Source organism: Aulonocara sp. 'chitande type north' Nkhata Bay, linkage group LG9 (genome assembly GCF_057382095.1).
Source record: "Aulonocara sp. 'chitande type north' Nkhata Bay isolate Kocher_YH1m ecotype deep benthic linkage group LG9, A_spYH_male_GT1.1, whole genome shotgun sequence".
In the NCBI taxonomy this organism is placed as follows: Eukaryota; Metazoa; Chordata; class Actinopteri; order Cichliformes; family Cichlidae; genus Aulonocara; species Aulonocara sp. 'chitande type north' Nkhata Bay.
The window spans coordinates 21,765,554-21,779,401 of record NC_141352.1 but is presented as its reverse complement, the minus strand read 5'-3'; the positions used below and the strand labels follow the sequence as shown (position 1 = coordinate 21,779,401).

General features: G+C 45.4%; 1 long non-coding RNA gene across 1 annotated transcript; it reads right to left on the bottom strand.

The window, feature by feature from the left end:
* Positions 1 to 2,980: 2,980 nt before the first annotated feature.
* Positions 2,981 to 5,502, bottom strand: LOC147322126 (uncharacterized). The gene is made up of 2 exons (XR_015130898.1): positions 5,408 to 5,502; positions 2,981 to 5,092 (listed from the first exon to the last, which is right to left on the bottom strand). It is a non-coding gene; the product is annotated as an uncharacterized LOC147322126 (long non-coding RNA).
* Between the last annotated feature and the right edge of the window lie 8,346 nt (positions 5,503 to 13,848).

Genomic DNA, 13,848 nt, shown 5'->3' with positions numbered 1-13,848 from the left:
AAAATTACATTCATTTTCTCTGAGGAAACTCATCAAATGAAATGGGAACATTAGAATTATCAGCAGCACAATACCGCAGACTCTTATTAACACGTTTCGTTATCCCTGATAATGCCCCCCCAGCTTCAATGCGTCAGTGGAGGTGTTGATGAAACCATATTAATAATGTGGCAACACAAAAGCTTTTCAGGCTGGTCACTTATTCTCTTGGCCTAATGCACAGCAGCATTAGCCTCAGTGCTTCCATTATAAAACGCAAAGTCAAATCAGAGCTGGTCCAGCCCTGTGTTATTAGGTGCAGATTGGAAAAACAGCCTCGCAGCTCAGCATCAACGGTGATTTACCAAGTTAATTCCTCGTTTTTTTTTTTTTGTTTTTTTTTTTGACAAGCCACCACCAAAAAGCACACATGTAACCTTAAACGTATATGGCAACGTTAATTATTAAGCGGTGCTGCCTTCTGAGCTTCATTTCTTCAAGTTTGTTTGGCTCAGGCGTACAGTGGCTGGCTGTTTGTTTATTCAGTCTTTCTTCTTTTCATTTGAAAACCTGCGTATTTTGCTCATGAGCTCTTCAAAAAGCATTTCTATTTAAATTAAGCAATGTGCTGTATTTAATTTTTGTTTAAAGGTCACTGCTGCCCACGTTTGTCATCAAAATGTAGATGCAAAAAGCGGGCATCTATCCTGAGAAATCTTAATTTAATTCAGCAAGCTACAGTGGAGGGTTTCTGCCCCATACATCAAATAAGAGGCTGAGTGAATGAGATTGAAGCAAAAGTTGAAAATTACAAAGCACTGTGGGAAATTGCTGGTAATTTAAGCACTTTGCATTTCCTCTACAACATACAACAGAAAGTAATTCGATTTGTGGCCAGGACTGGAAAAAGAAGAAGCTATGCAGCGTTGCACCACTGAAACCTCCCTGCAGCTAAGCTGTAACCAGCAGCTGAGCAGGAAAACAACAAGAAGCCACAGGCAAGTTTTAAAGCTCTGAAAAATATTTTTTAAGTCAAATGATAAAGCTCTGAGCCACATAATGAGGTCATATGAACTCAGGCTCAAATAAAATCAACACACAAACAAGACAAAGTGACACAGCTCATCAAATGTCCAAATGTTGTAATTGAACTTGTGTGTTTGTCACGGCCCCGACAGGCACTGTCTTTCTCTCTGCTCCTCTCTCTCACTCCCCCAGTCCCTCACTCTCTTGCAGGCTCTCTCTGTGTAGGGTGAATGCTGCTGGAGGGCCACATGAGCAGCAGCTGTCTCTGGGCTTCAGTCCGCCCTTTGGTTATTGACCGGCAGCTTGGTGGTTAGCACTGTTCCAAGGCACAGCAAGGAGGTCCTGGGTTCAAATCCTGCCTCAGGCCTTTCTGTGCGGAGAGTTCATGTTCTCCTCATGCCTCCTCAAACCTAATCCAGTGACGTCTTGATGCATTCGCAATCATCCAGGTAAATCTCCAAAAGTGATAACGAGGTTCTTGTGTTTTCTGTATGTGTTGCTTAAATCCAGCAATTTAAATATTTTCTTCCCCAGTTCCTTCCTGTTTGTGTCAGGCAGTTTTGTACTGCTTCCCAGAAAAACACTTCTTAACCTGTGATAGCTTACCAGACGCTTTTTAGTGATCTCATGGAAAGAAAATGGGAAAAGGACTCCTACCTGAAAGCCTTTCCTGCCTGCAGACTCCCCATCTGCAGGCATAGGGGCTCTTACCTGGAGAGTAATCAGTCATTTTCCCTTCCCTCTAAATTCTCACCTGACAGTAACGCTGTACAATCTTTATAACTCGTGACACCGTCTGTGTGCTGAGTCCACCTGTTCTTTTTCTAAAACTGGAACAGGTGTACTTGTTGTTCCTAAAGTTTCCACAAGTGCATTGGGAGGCAGAGCCTTCAGCTGTCAGGCTCTTCTGTAGATGCAGCTCGCAGACACCCTCTATGTTATGCTTAAAGTGTGATATTTCACTCCCCTACCTCTCTGCAGGTGTCTCTGGCTCTGAGGCAGTATGTTTCTGATCTCAGGTTGGTGGCCTTACACACACACACACACACATCTTTTGTGTCATCTTTTCTCTCTCTCTGCCCTCGTCTCACCCCAATCGTTTGTAGCAGACAGGCATCCTCCCCCAGAGTCTGGATCAGTCAGAGGTTTCTGCTTTCTAAATAAGAACTTTCCTCCTCACTTTCACCAAGTTCCTGCTCTACAGGGAATCACTGAGTTTCTCTCCACAACATCATTTTGGCCTTATTACATAAAGTGCTTTGAGATGACACATTTTGTGCCAAATAAAATTGAACTGAATATAGTTGTAGAGGCTTGCCAGTCATGGCACGTTCGGTGGTGGGTCAACTAGTACTGTTGTGTTGTTCCAGTGAGAAACTGTTTTTAATAGATTTAATCATACCATAAAATAGTATATCAAATCGTCTGGCCTCCATTTTTATGAGGAACTTGACATGTGGAACTAGTTTAATACAAAAGACTTCACTAATTGTATTATTGTGTTTCATAATGAAACACATTTTATTAAAATTAAAATATTGTATTAATTTACACATAGAAATAGTGTACTCATGAGACCTATTTTACTAGCAGTGACATGAAGAGATTTATCCATTTCCACTGATAAATTGTGAATAAGTACGTTTACATGAATTATTTTCTGTGAGCAGTAATACAAATGTAGAAAACTATTCATTTGTATGCATGCTAGACATGTTGCTTAATATAACTAATCTCTACATTTCTTTGTGGGTGGCTTCTACTGGGCAGAGTAATTATGATGGATGGAAAATCGGGGGAACGCCGTGATGGGTGCAGGATTTTCCAAAATGCTGGACTTTTCTCCTGCTGTTTGACTGACAGTAATTGTTTCTCTTTTTTAGCATTTCATCTTCCATAAACATCATAATATAACAATCAAAACATAAAGTATACATTTAATGCAGAGTCACAAAGGCTAAAATCCAAAGACAGATTCCAAGTTTGGTTGATTTATTCAGCTGTGTGATGTCACCAGGTACAAATAATAACCAGCATTATAAATCTGTCAGCTTTCATATTTAAGCATTTTTAAAAAGTCATATTTGTCTTATGTTTATATCAGACACCCACAGAGTCATAATGTAAGCATTTCCCTTTTGTAAATACTTTAACTTTAGAACACTAAACGGATTTCACCACAAAAGTCTTTCAGCAGAGGTCATTAACAAGTTGTCTCTCGTGTGTCTGAAGGATTTCGTAGAAGACATCTTTTGTTGTAGAGTTCCCTCATCTTTTCCTGAGAGATCTGCAGAGCTCTGATTCTGTCACAACGTTCCTGCAGGATAACTTTTTCTTTCAGGAGTTCATCCAGAATCGGCCCAAAGTTGCTCACTCTCTGGATCAGCTCCACTCTGTGTTTATTCACAAAGTGGTTTTCTTCTGGCATTCACACACAGCAATAAACCAAGAAAACACAGGTTGACATGATGAGTTCAGTGATCTAGGACACATCAATTTCTATGGTGAAATACTATCAATAAACGAACCACAGCACTTTAGCCAAGTGAACAACATGTAAACAGTGGGCTTTCTAACAAGAATACACAAGGAGAAAAGAGAATTTCCCAGGAATGCATGGCTTGGAAACACACAGCTAACATGGGAAAGGACAAAGGAAGACTGAGGCAGTGAGGGAAGAAGTCAGCAGCTGTCAACAATCAAGACAACTACAGAAGATGACGCAGCTAGCAAACTTAAACAAGAAATAGCTAATGTATACTTTATTAACCCCCTGTAGGGAAATTACTCTCTGCATTTAACCCATTCACCAAAGGTGGAGGAGTGTGTTTCATGGTAAACAGAAAGTGGTGTGATGCCAGGAGCATTTCTACTCTCTCCAGCGGCTGCTCGCCACAGCTGGAGTTCCTGAGCATTAAGTGCCGCCCTTTCTATCTGCCCCGTGAGTTCACCTCGGTCATCGCCACGGTGGTCTACATCCCACCCCAAGCGGACACAGGTATGGCTTTGTCCGAATTACATGATGTGCTGAGCTCGCTTCAAAACAAGGACTAATGCTATCTACCGCCTGACTACTGAGGACAGTGACGTCATCAGCGAGAGACCGGTGACCAGCATCGTGGAGCATGACGTCCGAGCGGCATTGAGGAGAGTGAACACAAGGAAAGCGGCGGGGCCTGACGGCATCACCGGCCGTCTGCTGTGTTGACCAGCTAGCAGGTGTGTTCACTTACATCTTCAACGAGTCCCTGGCGAAGTCTGTGGTCCCCACATGCTTCAAAAGATCCACCATCATCCCTGTGCCCAAGAACAGCAAACCCACATCCCTGAACGATTACCGGCCAGTTGCACTGACCTCGGTAGTAATGAAGGTGTTTGAGAGGCTGCTGAAGAACATCATCTCCTCCTCCATCCCAGACACCACAGATCCACTGCAGTTCGCCTACAGATCCAACAGATCCACAGAGGATGCCATCGCCCACGTCCTACACACCACTCTTAGCCACGTGGACAAGAAACAGGGTAACTATGTGCGAATGCTGTTTGTTGATTACAGTTCAGCGTTTAACACAATAGTGCCCTGCAGACTGTTCACACAGCTCAGGGATCTGGGACTTAACAGCCGTCTGTGTGCATGGGTGTTGGACTTCCTCACTGGCAGAACTCAGGTGGTGAGGGTGGGTAGATGCGTCTCTAACAGCATCACCATCAACACAGGAGCACCTCAGGGATGTGTCCTCTGGCCACTGCTCTACTCCCTCTACACTTCAGACTGTGTGGCCACCCATGGCTCCAACACCATTGTGAAGTTTGCTGACGACACAGTGGTGTTGGGTGCCATCTCCAACAACGATGAGGCGGCCTACATGGATGAAGTGAAGAATCTGGCATCATGGTGCCAGGACAACCACCTCCAGCTGAACGTGGTGGACTTCAGAAGGAGTCAGCACAGAGACTACAAGCCCTATTCTGCCCTCACTAGGGTGTAAAGCTGGTTTCTAGCTTGGCAGATAGCTAACAGGTCCACAATAAACATCCAGGAGTCAGCAGATACGTTTTAGATGTTTACTGTTGAAGCACTGTAAAACTGGTACAGAAACAAAAATAAAATATTACATTTCTGCTGTAATTGCATTCTCTTTACAACATCAAACATTAAGCCATGCACTACAATGTATATAACACATAAACACAAACTTATCCAAACCCTTTCACTGGTTATCAGGCTCACGCATTTAGCGATTAGCTTAATGCTAACATTACATGGGAAATCCCATAGACGGGCTAACGTGTTAGCATCGCGGCCGTTTTTCCTCACAAAAGAAAGTTTTCCACACAAACCTCTAAACTGCTACACAAAACTATCGCGGGAAAGCTTACAAAACAGATAGCAACTACTTACAGGCATGTGCTCTCTCAGACTCGGCGAGAAAAAGTGAACAAAAAGTGGAACAGACGACAGTTTGTCTAAAGGACTGTTTTTCACTGGTGAGGTACTATGGCAAGTCTGCTGGTACAAAAAACACACACCCAAATGATCATGCCTGCCTTAAAGGGGCAGCACAAGCCCATTATCATCAATGGAGCTCCAGTGGAGAGGGTGCAGTCCTTCAAGTATCTTGGTGTCCACATCTCCTCAGACCTGACATGGGCTGCCCACATTCAGGTCCAGACCAAAAAGGCTAGGCAGCGCCTGTATCACCTACGACAACTGAGGAAGTTCAGGGTCTCTCCAGAGATCCTCAGGATTTTCTATACAGGCGCTGTGGAGAGCATCCTCACACAGAACATGACATCGTGGTTTGGGCACAGCTGTGTGAAGGACCAAAAAGCTCTCCAGAGAGTGATCCGTACAGCAGAACGCTGCTGCAGGATTGCTCTCCCCCCACTTCAGGACACCTACACCAGGAGATGCCGGACTAGAGCAGCGCAGATACTGAAGGACCCGTCCCATCCTGGCAACAAACTGTTCCAACTTCTGCAATCTGGTAGAAGGTTCCGCATCCTCCGGGCAAGGACAGAGAGACTCAAGAGGAGCTTCTATCCCCAAGCCATCCGGGCCCTAAACACACACACCCGCCCTCTCACATCATCTATAATTGACTGAGACAGGACTCTCTTCCAGACACTAAACCAAGGCACAATGTACATTTTAAATTCCTTTAATTTTAAATATGTTTATATTGTCTATCCTGTAAAATAGTCAGATGTCTATTCATATTAATGTACAGAATTCACCTGCTTGCTGCTGCTACTACTGCACATTCACCCAATGTATAGTGTGTGTGTGTGTGTGTGTGTGTGTGTGTATATATATATATATATATATATAGCAGCTGGATAGCGTAGTGGTTAGACTACACGCCTTTGGAACAGAGGACATCCCTTCTCCTTCACTATTTCAACACTTTCCCTGGATTCTGTTTGGGATCGCAAGTTCGATTCCTGCCTGGGGCGTCTGTATCCAGTAAGGGTCCTAAGGCTAGACCCCCTATGCTAAGCAAGCCTACCGCAGACATGAGCGAGACAGATAAATATGAAGGCATGCCGGCTCGGACGTCGCCCGGATCAACAAGGTCTGCGTCAGGTGTTGAGGAACCAGGGCACCCTGACGAAAAGTGGGCTACTGGAACAAGAAGGCATCGGTGGGCAAGGGACGAAAACAGGGCGTTGTTGGAATGCTACTACGCAAGTAACCCCGGCGGAAGGGGCTACATGAATAGGATGACGGACCTATGGATTCTTCGATACCCAACATCCACAATGACGGCGAAACAACTAGTAGCTCAGTGTTCCAACATTCGAAAGAAGGGACTGCTCTCACAGCTAGAGATTGATGAGGTACAACACAAATGCTACGGCAAGGAGGAGTCAGGACGCCAGGTCAGGGGGGAGATATCATCACCCCCACCCAAGATTGGGTACATAGCCCCAAGTGTGATAGGAGAAGGATCGTTGAGTGCGAGAGGAACTGACCTGAAAAATAGGATCATGGCCAAGCTTGAAACCTGGATCCCCCGTAGCCGGTTACCAAGATTACGTGAAGTACCCTCAGAAGGTCTGCTAGATGATGTTAATGCAGCACTACGGGCAATACCTACAACCACGATTACCGACACTAACAAGCTGATCTACAATACGGCAGCAGTGATCAGTGAGATGCTTGGCTACAAGTTGAACAGCCACAAGGGGCAGTACCCTCCATGGAGAAGGAGGCTAGAGGGCAAGATCAAAGTAGCACGGAGAGAGGTTAGCCAACTAACGGAGTTGCAGAAAGGTGCGACGAATAAGGTGCCTAAGAAATACAGCAAGCTGTCCATACCTGAGGCCTTGGAAACTGCCAAGCAAAGACTCACAGCCTTGGCCAGCCGCTTGAGGAGGTACACCAGAGAGATAGAAGGCAGGAGAATAAACCAGCTGTTCTCCACAGAACCAGCAAAGGTGTACTCTCAGTGGCAAGGGAACAATAAGAGAACAGCACCACCAAGGCTGGAGACGGAGCAATACTGGAAGAGCATATGGGAGAAGGATGCAACCCATAACGGCAATGCTCAGTGGCTAGAGGATCTGAGGGCAGACCACAGCGACCTCCCTGAACAGGGTCCAGTAACCATCACAGTGGCAGATATCCAAGAAAGGGTCTCCAGTATGAAGAGTTGGACAGCACCAGGGCCCGACATGGTTCACGCCTACTGGCTGAAGAAGCTAACTGCACTCCACGAGCGTCTGGCAGCACAAATGAACCAGCTGCTAGTTAACGAGAGACACCCGGAATGGCTAACTGAAGGCCGGACGGTCCTGATCCCCAAGGACCCCAAGAAGGGACCGGTCCCCTCCAACTACCGACCAATAACCTGCCTCAGTACTACATGGAAGCTCCTGTCAGGCATCATATCGGCTAAGATGAACAGGCACATGGGTCAATACATGAGCGGGACACAGAAAGGAATTGGCAAGAATACCAGAGGCGCAAAACACCAGCTACTGGTAGACAGAACAATCAGCCGAGACTGCAAGACCAGACTGACCAACCTGTGCACTGCCTGGATTGATTACAAGAAGGCCTATGACTCAATGCCCCACAGCTGGATACTGGAATGCCTAGAATTGTACAAGATCAATGGGACCCTAAGAGCCTTCATCAGGAACTCAATGGGGATGTGGCGTACAACACTAGAGGCCAACTCCAAGCCCATAGCACAAGTCACCATCAAGTGAGGGATCTACCAAGGAGATGCTCTGTCCCCACTGCTGTTCTGCATAGGCCTGAACCCCCTCAGTGAGATCATTAACAAGACTGGCTACGGATACCGACTACGGAACGGAGAAGTTGTCAGCCACCTCCTGTACATGGATGACATCAAGCTGTATGCCAAGAGTGAACGAGACATCGATTCACTGATCCACACTACCAGGCTATACAGCAATGACATTGGAATGTCGTTCGGACTGGAGAAGTGTAGTCGGATGGTAACAAAGAGAGGGAAGGTAGTCAGAACTGAGGGGATTGAACTACCAGAAGGCAACATTGCAGACATAGAGGACAGTTACAAGTACTTGGGGATCCCGCAGGCGAATGGGAACCATGAAGAGGCCGCTAGAAAAGCTGCAACCACCAAGTACCTGCAGAGGGTCAGGCAAGTCCTGAGGAGTCAGCTGAATGGTAAGAACAAGATCCGGGCCATCAACACGTACGCCCTGCCCGTGATCAGGTACCCTGCTGGGGTAATAGGCTGGCCAAAGGAGGAGATAGAAGCCACTGACATAAAGACAAGAAAGCTCCTTACCATGCATGGAGGGTTTCACCCCAAGTCCAGCACCCTGAGGCTGTACGCTAAGCGGAAGGAAGGGGGCCGGGGACTGGTGAGTGTCAGCACCACAGTCCAGGATGAGACAACGAACATCCAAGAATACATTGGGAAGATGGCCCCAACTGACCGAGTGCTCAGTGAATACCTCAGGCAGCAGAAACCCAAGAAAGAGGAGGGAGACGAGGAACCATCATGGAAGGACAGGCCCCTGCACGGTATGTACCACCGGCAGATAGAGGAGGTGGCTGATATCCAGAAATCCTACCAGTGGCTGGACAAAGGTGGACTGAAAGACAGCACAGAGGCACTAATCATGGCAGCACAAGAACAAGCTCTGAGCACAAGATCCATAGAGGCTGGGGTCTATCACACCAGGCAAGACCCCAGGTGCAGGCTGTGTAAAGATGCCCCAGAGACAATCCAGCACATAACAGCAGGGTGCAAGATGCTAGCAGGCAAGGCATACATGGAACGCCATAACCAAGTGGCCGGCATAGTGTACAGGAACATCTGTGCCGAGTATAACCTGGAAGTCCCGAGGTCAAAATGGGAGATGCCCCCAAGGGTGGTGGAGAATGACCGAGCTAAGATCCTGTGGGACTTCCAGATACAGACGGACAAAATGGTGGTGGCTAACCAACCGGACATAGTGGTGGTAGACAAACAGAAGAAGACGGCCGTAGTGATCGATGTAGCGGTTCCGAATGACAGCAATATCAGGAAGAAGGAACACGAGAAGCTGGAGAAATACCAAGGGCTCAGAGAAGAGCTGGAGAGGATGTGGAGGGTGAAGGTAACGGTGGTCCCCGTGGTAATCGGAGCACTAGGTGCGGTGACTCCCAAGCTAGGCGAGTGGCTCCAGCAGATCCCGGGAACAACATCGGAGATCTCTGTCCAGAAGAGCGCAGTCCTGGGAACAGCTAAGATACTGCGCAGGACCCTCAAGCTCCCAGGCCTCTGGTAGAGGACCCGAGCTTGAAGGATAAACCGCCCGCAGGGGCGTGCTGGGTGTTTTGTTTTTTTTTTATATATATATATATATATATATATATATATATATATATATATATATATATATATATATATATATATACACACACACACACACACACACACACACACACACACACACACACACACACACACACACATATATGTATATATATATGTGTGTGTGTATGTATGTGTATATATATATATATATATATATATGTTCTTCCTCTACCCCCCCCAATTTTTGCACATGTCGAGGAGCGTGTCAGGCTACATTTCACTGTGTGTTATACTTGTATAACTATGCATGTGACAAATAAAGAACCTTGAACCTTGAAGCAGTGAGCAGCAACCAATCCAGCACCCAGGAGGCAGTGTGTAGGGACGCTACCTCAGGGGGCTCTCAGGGTAGCCGTCCAGTGGATTTGAACACCCGACCTTCCAATCATGGGGTAATGACTTTACTTACAGAGCTATCCCTGCCCCATCAGGAAAACAACAGGAACACAACACTGAAAGACAAAAAGACAAACAGAGATGTGCCATAACAGAACGGAAACACAAGTAAAAGCCTCAGAGTCATCTGTAACTAAAACTAAGTAACTAACACAGAGAATGCAAGACTCAAATGACAGGCTAAATACAGTACATGCAAGGGTCACTGGAGAGGTACAATAAATGAAAAACAAAGAATCTAAAAAAAACACTGGTGACTTAAAAAGAAGCAAAAACTCAAACAAGAAGCACTGTCAGGAAAAAAAGGAATCATGAACTCCCAAAACTCAAAGCCCTGGGTCCAGCATCCAGGTACCATGAGATCAACAGCTTCTCTACATCTCCCCCCTCCCGTACTCACGTTCATTCCTCTTCTCTCCGACATATACCTCCACCAGTCCAGACTCTCTTCCACCTGCTTCCTGTTCTTGCTACAGATCGCAATGTCATATCCAAACATCACCACTGCAAACAAGGAGCTCACAGCCCTCAAACCTCTCATTCACTCCAGCTGCAGCAATGTCTCACTGTCCTCATGTTCTGCACCATCCTCATGCCTTTCTCTTCCTTTCCTACCTTCCTCGTGCACTACCACACTCTTTTTTTTTTCTGTCACCTTCTCATATACTTTCTCTAGATTTAAATAAACATTATTAAAAAATAAAAATGACAAAACAACTGAGAAGAAAACCGCATAAAATATAAAACCGAAGCTACATATTAAACATATTAAAACAAATGTTTCCTTGCTTCTTCCTTGTGTATTTAATCCTCCGATACAAGATGAGTTACCTTGCTGGTGTATAAAAAGAGCAGCAGGTAACTACTAAATCATTAATAGCTTTGCAAATTAGTAGCAGAAATCAATTTTACAGATCACAGCACAGGAGCCAGCTGTAATTAGTGATATCCTTCGTGGAAAACTTTTCTTTTTTTTCCCCCTCTGCATGTATTTATTAGGGGTGCAACAATATTCGTATCGATATTGAACCGTTCGATACAGTGCTTTCGGTTCGGTACGCATATGTATCGAACAATACAACATTTGTAATTTATTTTATCAATTTTCCTTCTGACGATGCTGTCTGTGTTGAGCACTCAGTGAATCTGCGTTCGACTACTCCGCCTAGGCTGCACTGTCGAGCGCAGATCCACTGAGCGCTTAACACAGACAGCATTGTCAGACGGAAGAGCGCAGGGCAAGCTAGCAAGACAGAAGTTAAGCTCTCCTTGCAACATGGCAAATTGAACCTCCCCCACCCTCATTCAGATCTGGCGTTTGGAATTATTTTGGTTTTCATGTGACGTATGACCCTGAAGGTAAGCGTGTCATGGACTAAAGTAAAACAGTATGTTGGACGTGCCACGCAATGCTCAATTACATGGGTGGGAACTATAGTGTGTTAGCGCAGTTATTTCGTTAACGTGTTGGCCGTCTAGCCCCACGCACGGGGCGATCAGGGGTAGCTCGTTAACGGAGATTTGCCGTGTTGTGGCGTTAAGGTCATTTCAACGAGATTAACGCTGACAGCACTAGTGGGAACACAACGAATATGACTGCACATTTACGCCGACATCATCCTAGTGCAAAGACAAGTGGAAGCAGACAAAAACAACAAGCATGCATGCTACAAACTTTACCCGAGTCATTTAGACAGCTGTTAGCACATGATTCTCCTTATGGGGACCTGATATGTTTAATATTGTGGCGAGCTCAGACAAGGAGGAGACGGAGGTGTCGTTTGGTCTTGCTTCCCGTGAGCTAGCCAGGGAGCACAGCCATTTATTGACATCTGCAGAAGAACACTGCCGCTAGCTAACTGCTCAGCGCGGCAACCGCACAGCAACAACAACACACAGGGCGCCCTCTGACCCCGGAAGGACACACCGTCGCAGCGAGAGGGCGTCACCCGTCACTATGGCAACGTAAACAAAACATAACTGTACAAACAGAACCCCAAACAGCCCTGACCTGCTACAATATGCTGCTGAGAATATAGCCAAGAAGAAGCGTATAGTATAGCTTTTATTTTGGAAAGAGCCATTTCTCTGTAATAAACTCTCTTTTCCAAAGATGAGTGATTCCTCAATCAGATACAGGGCTCGCAAAATCTATCTCTGCCCTGCCAGTCGGGCTATTGTAGGAAGGAAAAATATATGTCAATGCTTTTGCATTCTTTCGGAAATGTAGCTGGGTAATTATGTCATTGGCATCGGTGAGCCACTGTCAATATGTGACATATTGAAATCCCGTTTGAATTTGCGCTTGTTTTTTGCTTTCACTTTGCAATCGCACGAACTGTGTATAGAGAGCGACAGCACTGATTGGTGAGTGATGATAATTTGTGCACCAATTCCTCTGACATCGTCTTATCAATCGTTAGTTTACTATGCAAACATGACAAGTGAAATCTCCTGCAGCATGCTTAAACATGTGAGAGGTTGATCGCGCAGAGAATCGCTGACCGTTATGTGTGTGTGCGCGCGTGTAAAAGCAGCAGGATATATATTTTAGTTCTGCTGAGCCAAATAAGACAGGTCAGGGTGAAGAAGTAACAGCCAAAGAAAAGCTTACCACAAAACAGAAAAGTTATGACAAATCAGACTATAAGGCAAAAAGAAAGTGCAGCTTTATGGTTCCATGGACAAAATAATTTCTGTGGCTGCAATATGAGGAGCTATATAACCGGGGCTGCACATAAGTGGTCCGCAGGTGCGCATTCACTGTCAAAAAAAAAAAAAAAAAAACACGCACAAGATATGAAGTTGCAACGCGTGTTTGCATACATAAGATTTTCTGGAGGAGGACAGACATTTGTTTAGAACTCTTAAAGATGTCGAAGAAGCTCCTTTAAGCAATTACTTTGGTGTTCCTCCACCTCCAAACAATTGTCAGAAGGAGTCCGAACCACAAAAGAAGCACGTATTCTCGGAAAAGTGGTTGCAGGAGGTGAGCTGGCTTCAAACAAATGATGAACGCACAGAGATGTGGTGCGGAATGTGCCGTGAAAATCCCACTCTAGCAGACAAAAACAGTGCTTTTTATATGGACGCAAACGCGCGTTGCAACTTCTTATCTGGTGCGCGTCTTTTATTTTGACAGCGAATGCGCACATGCGGACCACTTATGTGCACCCATGTAAATAACATGATGTTCTGCCGGGTGTGTTGTTGGTTTTCTCTCGATTTCTGAGTCGACAAGCGCCTTTGTTACTGGGACCAGTCATTTTAAGAAAGGCCCCATTAGAACCCATGAGAAATGCAAGAAATGCATTATTGCTCAGTCTGCAATATCTTTCCCAGAACAAACACCAATTGTAAATAACATACTAAAAATAAACCTGAAAAATCTGTTTAGAACAGCGTACTATGTTGCAAAGAGTGAACTACCACTGGCAAAATTTAGCAGTCTTTGCAAACTTTAAAAAGCAAATGGCCTCGATCTTGGTTCCACTTGTCTCTTACCCGTGACTTCAGTGGAAATTTCAAATTCAGGATCTGACACAGACTGATTCATGTCCTACACAGTTCTTACAAGTTCATA